General features: G+C 36.5%; 1 long non-coding RNA gene across 3 annotated transcripts in view; it reads left to right on the top strand.

The window, feature by feature from the left end:
• Positions 1-470: 470 nt before the first annotated feature.
• LOC101748866 overlaps positions 471-15,038 on the top strand; it is an 88,382-nt gene continuing 73,814 nt past the window's right edge. The window contains exons 1-3 of one of the 3 annotated variants that reach the window (XR_006939232.1): positions 471-597; positions 1,334-1,411; positions 12,993-13,137. This is a non-coding gene — a long non-coding RNA (uncharacterized LOC101748866). Of the gene's footprint in view, positions 598-1,333; positions 1,412-1,665; positions 2,222-12,992; positions 13,138-15,038 lie in introns of those variants that run through there. The other 2 variants (XR_005859654.2, XR_006939233.1) reach the window with 2 other exon arrangements.

Here is a 15,038-nt window from a genome sequence, read left to right as displayed (position 1 = left end):
ATATTAACTGATGAAGCAATGTTAATGCCCTTGTTCAAAAATGCACAAGTTTCTGACAGAACTGGGGAGTTTAACCCCTTGTGCTGGGCTCCAGCCACCAGTTACAACTTCTTTTTTCTCCTGCCTGTTAATGGACGATGAATTATTTTACTATCTGCTTGCCAGAAGAATACCAACTGATAAACTAAACATTTTTAAAGACATCCAACATACCCCAAAAAACTAAAACAACCTACTCAGGAGTTGCAGCTCTCATTTAAAATGAGAGCTGATAGGAGAAATATAGGAATGGTACCTCCTCTTCAAACCTGCAAGTTCCAAATGCTTTTAGATATGTGGCTATACAATTCCTCCTGTTGATTCTCTGTCAGTTTTAAACCTCATAATGTGTGCCTGTGATCCCCAGCTTTTCTTCTTTATGAGAGTGTTAACGTTCTTCTTCCTTTTTTTTTTTTTCTATTGAAATCTGTGGGAGAGTAAGTGCAGGATCTGGTCCCTAAAGCTGCTCCATCACGTTGCCAAGTAACCAGAGGAGTAATATAGTTTGTTTTCCATGGAGGGCAGGAAGAATCAAAGTGCTTGTGTGAAGGATCACAGGTAAGAATTTAAATGTGCATATTTAAAGCAAAAATAGCTACTAGAAGTGAATGTTAAGGAGATTGAAACCTGCAAGGAACTGACTTTAAGAAATATAACATGAGAGAGTTCCTTTTAATTTCTAGCTTTTAACCCTTCTGCGTTGTCAGAAATGAAAAATGCTTTTAAATGGATCTATATGCATCATCTAACAAAAATCAATGCTTTTAGCATTTGTGTGCATCATTTGTGGTGGTGTGATCTACCTGAACTTCTGTGAGGAGAAACAGTAATATCTTCCATATCAAAGGAAATAACAAGAGCAAATGACTGTATTTGCCAGCAGTTATATCTCTGCTTGAGGTCTTACACCTATTTTCACTGTTTTCTTATGTGTTGCCTTGTATCTGAAATCCAGACATGTGATGAAGTTTTCAGTTTCTGATATAAAAAAAAAAAGAACACTGAGTGTAAACAAATCATAATTGAATGTTCCTGTGGTCATTTTTCTCGTTTCTTCTGCATAGGAACTCTGGAATTATTTCCAGTAACAAAATAACAAAATACATTATATACATACATTTACATACATTTAAGTGATAATTTCTTATTAATGACAAAAAGCATTGTAAGTCATATACAAGAAACAATAGCAACCAAATGTAGAACCATAGGTCCTTTATGTGGAAGCCCACATAGAATATCTGAGTCCCGTCCTTTGAATAACTGTTGCTTTTTGTTGACTTCCCCATTGCAGAGCCTAAGGAAATGTGTGATCAGTGAGGAGACTGAAACCAGCATGATCCTGCCACTTAGAGACATTCTGTACCCTAAGGTACATTTTCTCATATTTGCAAACTTCACAGCAATTACAGTTGTAAACTCAAGCCCTTTTTCAGTGTTACTGACATTGGCTGACCAAGTTACCTGATACTCTAGCTTGTGTTTTAGTGTTGCTCAGTTTACTAAGACAAACGTGAGGGGATACTGCCTCATTCACATCTAATTTCAAGGCCAAAGAAACTACATTCTCTATAATTTCTAATTCATTTACTTATTTATTATTATTATTTATATTATTTTTGACAGTTAGGTATTAACAACACAAACAAGACTAAAATCAAAAACAAAGCCAAAGAAGCCCTGCAGTGTTCCTGGTATTAGCAAATGGTATCATAATTTCATCATCATGTACTGTATTTTCTATAGTCCGGGCTTATTCTGGGATGTTTGACAGCAGAACCTGGTAGAGATCTGTGAAGGTGAATGAACTGGCATCAGTTTAAATCAAATGATAGTCTGTTCATTTCTATTTGTATAAATGTTAAATGATGATTACAGAAAAAGGGTAACCAAGAAAAGGGCTTTCATCATAAGGAGGAATTTGAAAAGAAGGTTCCTTGGTGTTTGGGGTGGTTTGAGAGGAGTTTCTATGTTAAGTTTGACTGCCCAAGAGAAGGCAACTTTAAGAGTTTAGGAACTTTAAGCACTTAGGCACTTTTCTCAAATGCTTGCTCTGTACTACATTTATTTATAATTCTTTTACATTTACTGTAATTAAGTCTTTATTTATTTGACATAAACCAACAGCTGCATTTCACTATGGAAGTCAACTGAAAAATAAATGTCATCTACTAAACATGGACTTGAGACTGCAGATGATGTATTAAATTCTCTTATCATTTTTGTACCTCTTCAAGCACAGTATCAATTATATACATACTTGTAGCCAGAGCTTCTACATAATAGGCTGCCTATAAAGTCTTTGCTGTATAGTGAACTATAAACAACCTGCTCCACTTACATCAGTTTTAAATAGGGTTTTGTACTAAGAGAAATCTTTGATGTGGAAATTTTTTTCACTTGAAATTCATCCTCTTAACATGATTGGCTTGGCTTTTGGAGGCAATATTTTTGTACTTTATTTAGAAGATATATTCACTGAAATTCATAAACAGCAAAGTAACTACTTCTGAACAGTACTGTGTTTTACTGATACAGATGCTGTAGCTGCAGAATGCCCAGGAACATCCTCAAAACTATCTCAATTTCAGGTACAGGGCTAACTATGCTATCTGCTCCCCTGGGCTTTGTATGCAAGCAAGCACAAACCAACACCTTCAATGAAGGACAGTGGTTATGACCAAATCACAGAATAGCTGGCATTTGAAGGGACCTCCGGAGGCCTGCAGCATGTTGCCAAGGGTCACATCCTGTTGGCTCTTGAACGACTGCAATGAAGGAGACTCCAATGTCTTCTCTGGGCACCACAACCTCTATGGGCAAATCAGTTTATCAGAGTGACCTGGGAAGGGAAAACTAAGGGAAAATTGAGTTGTTGGTCAGATGTGACCTAAGACACAATGATTTTATGGCATTCTATGTAGAAGTGCACTGTTCCACATAAGTGGGTGTAGAAGTGCTTTATGCATGGATAAAGGGAAACCCTTTTCACATGAGCAGGATCAGAAATTGGTGGTTCCTGAGGCTGAAGTTCCCAAGGTTATTTTTCAGGTGACATAATGTATTTATCGAGTAAGTCAGTTATTCATCAGATTGTTAAAAGATTTATCTGGATGCCACATGATAGATGTGAAAGTTCAGTCTTTAATTATATGTTTTAAAGAAAAGTTAATAAAAAATCTTGAAGTACATAGCGGAGGCCGTGAGCCCTGCTTTTGACCCACATCCTTCAGAAAATCTGACACAGTAAAATTATCCATTTGTCTTCTCTTGTTTTTAAGAGTCTGTCCACTGACAAATATGGCCACGCACAGATCAAGACCCGTTCAAGCTGTTGTTATCACAATGACATATAAACACATAATGAATTGATTTTCCAGTGTAAATTCTGCACACTGGAATGTCTGATATACTTATCCAGGCACATGAATAGCACACAATCATTTCATCACTTAAAATCTACTGAGCCCTGGTACTCTGCAAAGGTACGAAACCTCCTTAATTTATTTCATATGGAATGTTGGTTGCTATGTTTTCATTTTTAAACTTGCTGAAATGTAGTTGAATATATTCATATTCAGATTTTTAAAAAATTGTCTAGTAGATTGTTTGCAAATACTCCAATTCTTTTCCAATCATGTTCATTCTTTGTAACAGCAAACCCACTAACATTTTAAGGCAAGAGGAGGCCTGTATATTGCAACAAAAGGAAAATAATTAGGGAAATTGTTTTCCTTGTATCAGGAGGTACTTCTGCTGGGTTTTACGTTATTAAACCAAACATCACTTATCACTGTGGAAACTAGAAAGAAATACTTCTCCTTTCTCCATACTCCTTTTGTCCCACCCTAACTCATTCAGAGTGATTCTTGCCATTCATAGAATGCATGTCCTGTACCTGAATGCTTCTGCTGAATAGAATAATTAGTTTCATAGGCATTGCTGATTAAGTTAAATACTTATGTTTATAACACTTTGCATAATACCCAGACATAGAAAAGAGAAAATTAACAGTGAACTCCTTTCTATGAGTTCAGTTGTTTTACATGATCCAGCTAGTAATAAGAAGGTTTAAATGCAGTTGCCATAGCAACAGGGCAATATAACTTTTATGAAATGCAACTACTATACTATAATGATGGAGCAATTTTCATGCCCTTTGATTTTTTATTTTTTTTTCAGATTGTTATTCACTGAATCTCACACCAGCAAGAAGCAACATGCATTAAGTTTGCATGTGGGTTTTGTGTTCTGGCGTTGGCTGGTTTTGTTTATTTGTTTTGTGTGGTTTCTTTTTTAATGGACAGATTCAGAGTATTTAATTCAGACATCCAAAACAGCAGATCCACAACTGACTGCCAATTTGAATCATGTGTAAGTCAGCGAGGTACCAAGGCTCTCTATATAATCCCTACTCAGCACCTCTCAAGAGCGATGCTTTGCTTCCTCTGCTCAGTTGAGAACCACCCACAGAATGGGAAATTCCAATCAGAAGTAAATATTTGATCTCTCACCTCCCTGAGGAAACATGCCCATACATACATTGCTCCATTAATCACTGAGAAATGCAGGTATTTAGCAGAAAGCATAATATTAAAATTCCATTGTCCTTAGAGAGTCAAGAAAATACTTACAAATAATAAAATTACATTCCATGTCTATGCTGACTCACCCATATCATAGAATCATAGAATGATTTGGACTGGAAGGGTTCAGAAAGACCACTTCATTCCAATCCCCTGCCATGGGCAGGGACACCCACACTAGACCAGGTTGATCAAAGCCTCATCCAACCTGGCTTTGAATTCCTCCAGGGATGGGGCAGCATTTGGGCACCAGGAAGCTAGATCTCCAGAGACATTTAACTCACTTCATTGCACTGATTAGGACAGGTCTGTGCATTCATTTAGCTGTAAATACAACTCAGCTTTCCTGGAAGGTCGTAGCGGAGCCATAATTATCTCATTAAGCAAATTCTTCCACTATCCAGTCAGATTGTGGCTTCAATATTCCCATTACCTCCTTTAATATTGAAATGGAAGGTGCAAAATTATCTACTGATATCAACAAAGAACACGCTACTGTATTCAACTAAACTACAAAAACTTAAAAATAAATTAGGTTCTGACCCATTCACTATATTCTTTTTTTTTTGTTCTGTTATGTTGTTTTCCTCCTCACATGTTTATGTTACTGAAAATCTTTATAATTTTCTCTGCTATGAAGGAAAGAAATTATAGTTATCTATATTCAACCTGTGGTTAAATAAAGTACACTTTACCAGTATAAGAGAAAAGCATGATTAGAAGAGGAGAAAACATCTAGGAACAAATGAGAGAAGAGAAGATCTAGATTTATATGGTAGCTTCTGTTATATGCCTGAATAAAAGGCTTTGATTTCCAACTCCATGCCACTCAGGAGGCAGGTTGCTACTTAGAATCATAGAATCCTTAGAGTTGGAAGGGACATTTAAAGGTCATCTAGTCCAACTCCCCTTCAGTGAACAGGAACACCAAAGCTAGACCAGGTTGCCCAGGGCCTGATGCAGCCTCACCTTGAAAGTCTCCAGGGACGGGGCATGAACCAGATCTCTAGGCAACCTGTTCCAGTGCCTCACCATCCTCAGTGTAAAAGACTTTTTCCTTGTATCCAACCTAAATCTACCTTCTTTATGCTTGAATTCAACTTTGCAATTGAATTTTCAAGTTTTTCAATTGATTCAACTTTGTGATTCAAAACCATCCTTCTTCTTTTTTCTTCTTACTTATCAGATAATAAGTTAGAACTTGATTTAGAGATAAATGACTTAAAAGACTTTCTCTGATTTTGATGATGCCAGTGCCTCCAGAGGATTTATACTGCAGCTGGTATTCACTAGTTGCTTAGTCGCTTAGGTAGCATGCCAGGAAATATGGGTACATGGATACTCATAGGACAGATGACGCCAGCAAAATGTTCTTGTGAAATCCCCATATGCTAAATGATCCTCCCATGGCAAGTTATTTTGGACTTAGGGCCAGCTTATGAAATGAATGTGACAGAAGCAACAAGGAACAAGAGATAAAATGCCTCATAATACAATTGGGTCAAAACCAACAAATAATAAGAGACAGTCTAAAAATATATAGCCACCTTGTGCTTACTCCCATAATAAACGGTAGTTAGTATAGATACTAGAACCCTGCTGAGATCTTAAAAAACTTCCCTGCTGCAGTTATTCTATATTGCAATATCACTAGTCATTTGCACAAAGATTAACAGTTTTTGACCCCAAGCCTCATGGCAAAGAGGGGAAATCAGCATCTTAACTCCTAGGTGAGCATATGACATGGAATATATTACTTGTAACCATGAGTAGCGTGACATTACAAAGGCACTTATATAATTAACTCTTGCTGTTGGGAATACCAAGCTACTAGTATGGATTTGGGCCTTATTATAAGACTTCAGCTGTGGATTTGGGCCTAAAGAGTGTAACAAACAAAGCCTCAGAAAATGACACTATTGTCCATTTTATTATTTCAAAGAGGGGTCAGAATAAAACATTAGAAAGGTCATGATCAACCAAACCAAAGTCCATGTATTCCACTATCTTGCTTCTCACATGGCTGGTAAAGATAATTCAAGACTTACAGTAATATGTCTAAACACAAAGCCACTCTAGGCTGTGACAAATTCCATGGGACTGATGGATGCGACGTAGGACCTATTTGGAGACCCATTCTCTCCAGAAGGAATAGCTAGATGGCAGCCACTACTGATATCTAAGACACTCATAATCTATGCTTAGATGACTGACTTACTGCCTCCAGAGTTTAGGGAGGTATTTAACTCCAGTAAGAAACAGAAACAAGTTGTTCTAGAGACCAAGAGAAGCTGTGGATGCACCATATCTAGAGATGTTCAAGGCCAAGTTGTGTGGGGTCAAACTCATCTGGCAGGTATCACTGTCCACAGCAAAGAGGTTGGAAGCAGATGAACTTAAAGATATTTCCAACCCAAACCATTCCATGGCTCTGTGATTTTATGATTCTATAATGTTATGATTAGCTCATATGTTCAAAGTGTCTATAACGTTCCCCTCCTTATTTCAGTGATTGTATTGATTGCATCTGCACTGAATATAATGAAAGTGTAGACACATATGTCAACACTTTCACTTATTTTCTTATTTTGAAAAACCAACCCCATTCTGAAAAACGTTTAGGAAGGTGTTAAAAAGAAGAAAACACACACACACACACACACGCACACACATATTCTTCACACACTACAATCCCATGATAATAGATACTAATAGATACCAATAAAATAAAAATAATAATAAAAAACTAAATTTCAACAGGGATTTTTTAATACAGACGTTGAATCCAAAGACTCTGTTTAACACGCCTTGAGGGACATTTCTTTTAGGCGTTTCGTTATTTTGTTTTAAAAATCCATCTGTATTTTTGGCCTCTATACTATCCTGTGGCAATTATTTCTATAGTTCATTAATTTTACTTTAGTTTAAATTTGTTGCCTGTTATGTCTTTGTCCATGTAAATTAATAGATGTTCTCTGTTCATTTTCTTTCATGCTTTCAAAATTTCTCCTTTAAGTCCTTTATTTCCAGGCTAATGAGTCCTAGTCTACTTAATTTCCTATCTTGACAGTCAGTTATAGACCTTGAGGCATCTTATTGCTTTTCTCTAGGTCTTATGTGGACCATAGAGGTTAGAAAAATAATTTGGTCATGTTGGATATGTATGATATGTAAATAATGAATATACCATTGGTTGAACTCCCCCTCAAAGAACTTCTGAGAGGCCTAACTCTCTAACGGAGTTTCATATAGGAGTCTTAGTCAGCTCACTGAGGATAGCGGCATAGAGTGGAGTGGAGTAGAGTAGAATAGATCAGTTGGAAGAGACCTTCAAAGATAATTGTCCGCCTGACCACTTCAGGAACAAGCAAAAGTTAAGTCATATTACTGAAGTTGTTACCCAAATTCCTCTTAAACACTTCCAGTCATGGGGCATCAACCACCTCTCTAGGAAGTCTGTTCCAGTGTTTGGCCACCCTCATGGTAAATAATTTTTTTCTAACATCTAGTCTGAACCTCCTCTAGTGCAGCTTTGTGACATTCCAGATTTATTAATTGGGAACAAGCTTATAAATTGGGAACATCAACCTTCTTAACAGCAGACATGCTTGTTTCAGTAAGATGTTACTTGATGTAAACGTATTATCTGCAAATTCTTGCTCTGGACTTGTGTCTCTCTGATCTTTTCATGATTCTGTGGTGGTCCAAGTCACAAGTGTTGAATGATGCAATCGGGGCTAGATGTCTACAGGTCATCACTTATGGTAGATTAGTGTCTTTGTGTTCCTGGCCTCAAGCAAAAGATTTAGATCACAGACCCTTCAAGTTCTCACTGCCTCCCTCATTTAGGGAGGCAAACAGTGAAAAATCTGTAATCTTTACCTATTTATGGTATTAGAAAACAATACAATAAATAAATAAAAAGAACCTCTAAGTGGTTCAGTCTTCTGGAAGGGCCATTCAAAAGGATAAAAATGTGTTAATGGAAATGTCACACTGGCACCATCAGCCAGGACAACTGCTTAGCAAGACAGAATCTCGAAGCATGTGTATCCATGGCATAAAAGCAAGGAGTAAATAATCAATTGGGTGCTTTATCAGCACAGTATTCAATTAAATTTCAATTAAAAAGGAAAATAATGCAGCATTCATTATCTAGGTTTTGTCCAGTTCCTTACAGGAAATGTCACGATACCCTTGTCAATCTGCGAGCAGTTTAGATAAGGATGAAATTCTCTGGCCTGTTTACTATTCAGGAGGCTACTGTAGGCATTCATAGTGAAATCCCTGTCATAGCCATGGAAACATTTCTAGTTTCCAGTTTACAGAAGTTAATGTCTTTTTTGAAAGATAATTCAATAAAGCATTTTTGAATAGAAGTGCAAAAAAAAAAAAAAAAAAAAAAGAAAAGAAAAAAAGAAAGAGAGAAAGAGAAAAATAAGACATTATCAGGAATATGTGATTGCAAAACAAGAAGAATTCTGTCTTTGTCATGCTAATTGTTTCTCCATTGGAATTATTTTGAAGATGACAGTAAGAGCTACTATTCCAAATCTCACAGTTCATTTATAAGTGCTAAATAACCAATTTCTTTCTATTTGGTGATTTCTCCAGCTTTTGCACATCAGGTAGGAGAAAAAGACAATCACTGATGCTATTTTGCTTGACTTAAGACTAGAATTAAGAGTTTCTGAATCTCATGCTTGGATAACAGACTATGGTACCTGTCATGGTAGAGTGTCATTCTATGCAATGACCATTTTACGTCATCTCTTTCCCAGTGACAATAGTAGGTCAATGAAAATTGAAAACTGACTTCAGTTTGTCATAAACGTGGAAACATGGAGATAACACATGGTGTATTGTGTGAGAAAACAAAACAGAAAAAAGAGATATTCCAGCTGCTGGTGACATATGAAACACAGAATTAAAACAGATTTTAACTCAGTGCCATAAAATCCATTTGGCTTTCCATCAGCTAGCAGAACTTTTGATCTTTGGCTGATTTTGGCCCTTCAAATCCTTGTTTGAAGTTGATGACTGTTCTTGGGGTGCTATAGATGTCAGATTGCACCACTTATGTGCTTCTCTCTCAATTCTAGTGTAGTTAAAAACCTATTTTGCTTTACTTTTTTGAAGTCATCTTTTCAAAAAAGTGTGTTCTGAAGCAAAGTCAAATATGCTTTTTGCATTTTGTTATTTCTGTATTTAGAAACATGCTCATACTTAAATAAAATTGCCTATAGTAACGTGCTTTTCTTTACTATGATGCCTTCTGAATTGTTGGCTGATGGAAGCTGGAAGGATGCCACAGTTAGTTGAATTTTTATGTTGTATTTTTTCTTGCATATTTTTTTTGTACCTTTATCAGATATGCTTTTCTCTTGCTTTTTCTTGTTCTAACTTTCCATGGTTGTCACTACCTTTTTACTTATAAAGGAACATGTCTTTTCTCAGCTTTGTTTTCTTTTCTTTCATCACTTTCCTTGTGTGATTACAATCCTCTGATGCTCTTGGCTTATTATCATGTGTTAGACTATGACATATTAGAGACTGTCAAATGTACGGAATTTAAACAGAAGATTACTGGATGTTGTGATACATACCATTCCTCTGTTCCACATGCCATAGGGATGGTGAACAATTATTACTGTCTCATGTTTTTTATTCCCTTTTTTGGAAGTTGCAGATAACCCCTTACAAACTATATACTGATTTTTACCATTATTCACTGCCAAGCTGTCTATATGTAGAATCGTAGAATCATAGAATCATAAAATCATGGAATCATAGAACCATCAAGGCTGGAAAAGACCCACAGGATCATCCAGTCCAACCATCTACCCATCACCAATAGTTCTCACTAAATCATGTCCCACAACACAATGTCCAAACATTCCTTGAACACCTCCAGGGTTGGTGACTCCACCACCTCCCTGAGCATCCCATTCCAGTGCCTATATATACTATATATACAAGATATATACAAATGTTTTTCTTTTTTTTTTTTTCTTCCCCCCCCCCCCCCCAGGAAATGAGGAGTTCTCTGTCTCACTGAAGTTACAGAACTAAACCCAGACAGACTCACACTGCTTCAGATACAGAGAGTTCCACGGCTGTTGGGAGCATCATTATTTTTTGTAAATCTCAAGATTTTCCACTACAGAGTATAAACATCACTACTGACAGGGCACAAAGTAAGGCTCCATTGTACTCTGCTTCAAATGGAGACATTTTTTTTTTTTATTGTTATAGTCCTAGTGGATGTTTAAGAAACACTAAAAAAGCCGAACTAATGTAGAAGTATTTTGCCAGGACATACTCCCACATTTCAGATATTTCTGCACCGGGGATTTTATGACTCAAAAGACCTGTCTCTTTATTCCATAACTGAAGACAGATTATTTTTTTCACTGGTGCATCCATTCATATTTTAATTTGTTGTTTCTTTGTTTTTTAATTCTTTTTGGGAAGCAGTAGAAGGGTGATGGGATGACTATTTCCTATCGCTTCAATTCTGTGGTAAAGAATTCCACAGGATGACTAAAATTTCATGCTGTTATATTTTTTTCCATTTTCAGTCAGCCTGTTTTTCATCTCACTAGATGAAATTGTTTTAATTTATGGGAAAAGAGGAACAAAAATTTGTTACTTATTTCTTTTCTTTTTATTTTTCATTGATAGAATTGACTGGCTTTCAGAAGCAATGTGCAAGATCTGTTACTTAGAACTGTAGCTCTTTCCTGATCATAACATACTTCTCATTCAATAAATTTATAACTTCTGAATCTCATGAGCCACAGATGAAATAGTATTTTGAAAGTGTCTGATACATAGTCAGTGGAGTAATAAAAACTTTGAAGTAATGAAGTTAGATATGACTTCAAACATAGAGAAGTTTGTAGAATAGAAGGTGAACTGGTGACAAGGAAGGGAATAAAAAGAAGTGGGTAAGGGAGAACACCTAGGAAACATATTTTGCAATTGTTTTGTTCCACAAAGTGGAGAGCTGGTTCAAAACTGCAGCCCTGAACTCCTCTGAACTCTGTTTGCTAGATTGTCAAATGCATGTGGATTCAAACACAGTTGTTAAGGCTTCCTTCTGTTAGTATTCCTACCAACATTTGGCACGGAAATTATCACCCTCATCCAATGATCCTCATGTTCTTCTCTAATGCCAATTATTCTGGACATTGCCCCTGCAGGGCAGGTGTGACACCTAATTTATAATCAGACAGTTCATTGTGATTTACTTGACTTTACTCAGTAAACTAAGATGGAAGCTCAGAATAGGTCCTGTAAACACTATCACTGTCTAGGCATGAAGTCTGTTTTGTCTGTTATGGTGAAGAAGCAGTAGCAATCAGGAAAGTTCAAAGTGAACATAAGAACATCATCTTTTATCCTTACCTTAGAAAGTAAAATAACTTCAGGATAACTCTCGACAACCATACAGTGACTCTGCCAGAGCCCCACTGAGCTCATTATTTTCTTAAGTCTGGCCCCATATGTCAAAAACTATTTTTTCTTCTTGAAAAAATGTGGACCTTTTTTCATTCTTCTCAAGGTCTTTTCTGTGCACTAACATAAATCTAAATCATATACAAGTGGGAGATAGCATGATATCTGGGTTTCTCCTGTGGAAATAATCAGCCAATGGCCAGAATTGCTTGGGTGCTCTTTGTACCCAATGGTCACTATTGAGAGTAAACAATAAGATTTGACTGTTTCAGGCCTAAGGAAAATATCTGAAACTAGAAAACAGACTGCAGAATTCATCTGGAATAGTAGAATGCAAACTGCTATTTAATATTTTCTCTTCTATCATATAGAAATATATATATTTTTAATCTCGATTTCTTTATTGGGACAGAGTGTATTGGCTTTAACGGACTTGATAAACTACCACAGACACAGAATGACTCTAGTCTCTGACCCTGAAAACATTTTTCAAGAATTATTTTCAGGAGCATGTGTTGGAAACTGAGAAGTGCTCTGAAGGAAGTGAGTGAGAGAATAAGAGTTCAGAAAACAGAATTGGGTCATGGAAGTACTGTGATAGCACACTTTTTGTTTGTTCATTTGCATGGGGTATTTCTCAGTGTTGAAAAATTCCCAAAAAAGACCAAAAGTAATGAGTACTATTAATAGCTGCTGAGTTCTGTGTATTTTTGAAGGTTGAGTAATCATATAGTTATGTAAATGTAAGATTAGAGATACAACTTAGTGTGATTCAAACCTAATGCAAGATCTTACGTTTTGTTATTAATCTCTGTAAGAGGGATCCCTCCTAAAAATAATTATTTGGGATTATTAAACATCCGTCTGTTATCCATGTATTATTTACGCCTCTCTGATTTCATTTAGTGTGTCTCATGCCTTCTTATTTCTGCCCTCTCCATGGACGACCTAGAAGAACAGTAGCTCACTACAGTTCTCATGTGATAACTGAATGTGAACTAATAGCGAGCTGACAATACACTTTCATGCTTTATGAAAAGGAGTATATGAGGTGAGTAATTATTCCAATTGTATATATCATTTGCTACATGCACATTTTTGCTTGAAACAGTAGAAGAGAGATCTTGACAAACTGGAGGGCTAGGCAGTCACCAACCATGACTGTGCTCAACCAGATCATCAACCATTTTTTAAGTGATGTTTGGTATCCTCTTTATGTCTTATTTCCAAAGCGTGAGAAAGGAGTTTCATTCATAAATGTAAACAAGTCTTGTGTTTCTTTTCTTTTCTTTTCTTTTCTTTTCTTTTCTTTTCTTTTCTTTTCTTTTCTTTTCTTTTCTTTTCTTTTCTTTTCTTTTCTTTTCTTTTCTTTTCTTTTCTTTTCTTTTCTTTTCTTTTCTTTTCTTTTCTTTTCTTTTCTTTTCTTTTCTTTTCTTTTCTACAGTTCAACTGGTCTGGCTATATGGATTTGATGACTCAAGTGAAAGCTTTCTTCCTATACATATAAATATGATAGAAGATAGAATGGAATAGGCAAACATATCTAGCTTCCTACCATCAGGAACTGGTGTAATAGATGAATGTTTCCCAAACTGTGGCACACATACCAGTTTGTGTTATGTGAACCTCCTGAAATAGAAGGAATTGGCTTGAGAAAGGATGCACTGAGTGTTTCTTAAAATATAGACATTCAGCAGGAACATTTCCCACACCAATTATTCTTTCCTCTCCTTCATTCTCTCCACTGACACACAGACTAAGCACTGCTTATCTCCTCAGGCACTATAACAAGCCAAATGTCTTGAGGACAAAAGTTTTCAAACCTCAAAGAGTGGAAGTGGTCAAATATATCACTAATCTCTTAGTCTTGATGTGCCTTCAGGTTTAGAGTGCTTCCAGCCAACTGTAAATAATTGCCCAACAGAAAGGTACATAGCACCCAGTGCTCATAGACTATATGCTCCAGGCATAGCCTTTCCTTTTCTATTGTTCTGAAAGGTGTGCGATACAGCTCAGGTAAGATACAAGAAATCACAGTGTAAAAAATGCATCCCATCTGGATAAATCATTCTTTTCCCATGTGACTTTAAAAAAAAAAAAAAAAAAAAATGTTTGCAACGAAGGAGTCTCTTGGCATGTTTCCCATCTGCATTATGGAAATTTCTTCTGACCTTGCTAAACAGTCCAGCTATCCATCATGTCAAAACTGAGCTAGCTGTGAGCTGAGCACTGGGGACTGTCACCTCACCTGGCTGCACCAATGACTACAAAATACAGCAGAAACTCTGCCTCAGCTATCCCCATGACAGATCTGTTCCTTTCCATGCTATCCCATAGACTTTACCCTTCACTTTTTTCCTACTGCTGATGCCTAATGGTTCAGTGGAAAAATGGAAGTAAACACATACACAAGACCTTATTTGACTTTCAATAAATCTCTGTAGCATCAATCTTAGTAGTAAAGAAAATTGCAGTTCTTTGACTTTTCCCTATTCAACTACAATGTACCTTGTTTCATATTGCTTCAGACTTAAATAGAGACCGATTTGCTCATTTCTACAAGCTTTCCCTTCTTAGGATATTTCACATCGACAGTAACTATCAGGCAACTAGAAGGAACAGGTACATGATGACTACTTAATCCAGCATCTGTTGAAGTCTATGGTCATCTTTCCTTTAGATCACAACCAAAATCTTTATTCCTAACTGCAGCTTCAACCCCTAATCCTTGGAAGAAAGAAAAGAAGGAGGGTAGACAACTACAACCAAAGTCTGGCATTTTTTTATTTGAAGGTAACATCAACCTGACAGCAAAAGTGCTGCTGGTCTGTGCAATGTCTTTCCAAGGAAATGGTTACAGCAATGATAAAGAAAGTAGAAGAAATCCCATCATCATGTCAGAGAGTTAAACTGAGTTTGGATGAAGGTGGAAAATGTACCAAAACTCAGGGG

The sequence above is a fragment of the Gallus gallus genome, chromosome 4, assembly GCF_016699485.2.
Source record: "Gallus gallus isolate bGalGal1 chromosome 4, bGalGal1.mat.broiler.GRCg7b, whole genome shotgun sequence".
NCBI classification, from domain to species: domain Eukaryota; kingdom Metazoa; phylum Chordata; class Aves; order Galliformes; family Phasianidae; genus Gallus; species Gallus gallus.
The sequence above is the reverse complement of the archived record's forward strand: the minus strand, read 5'-3'. Positions and strand labels throughout refer to the sequence as shown.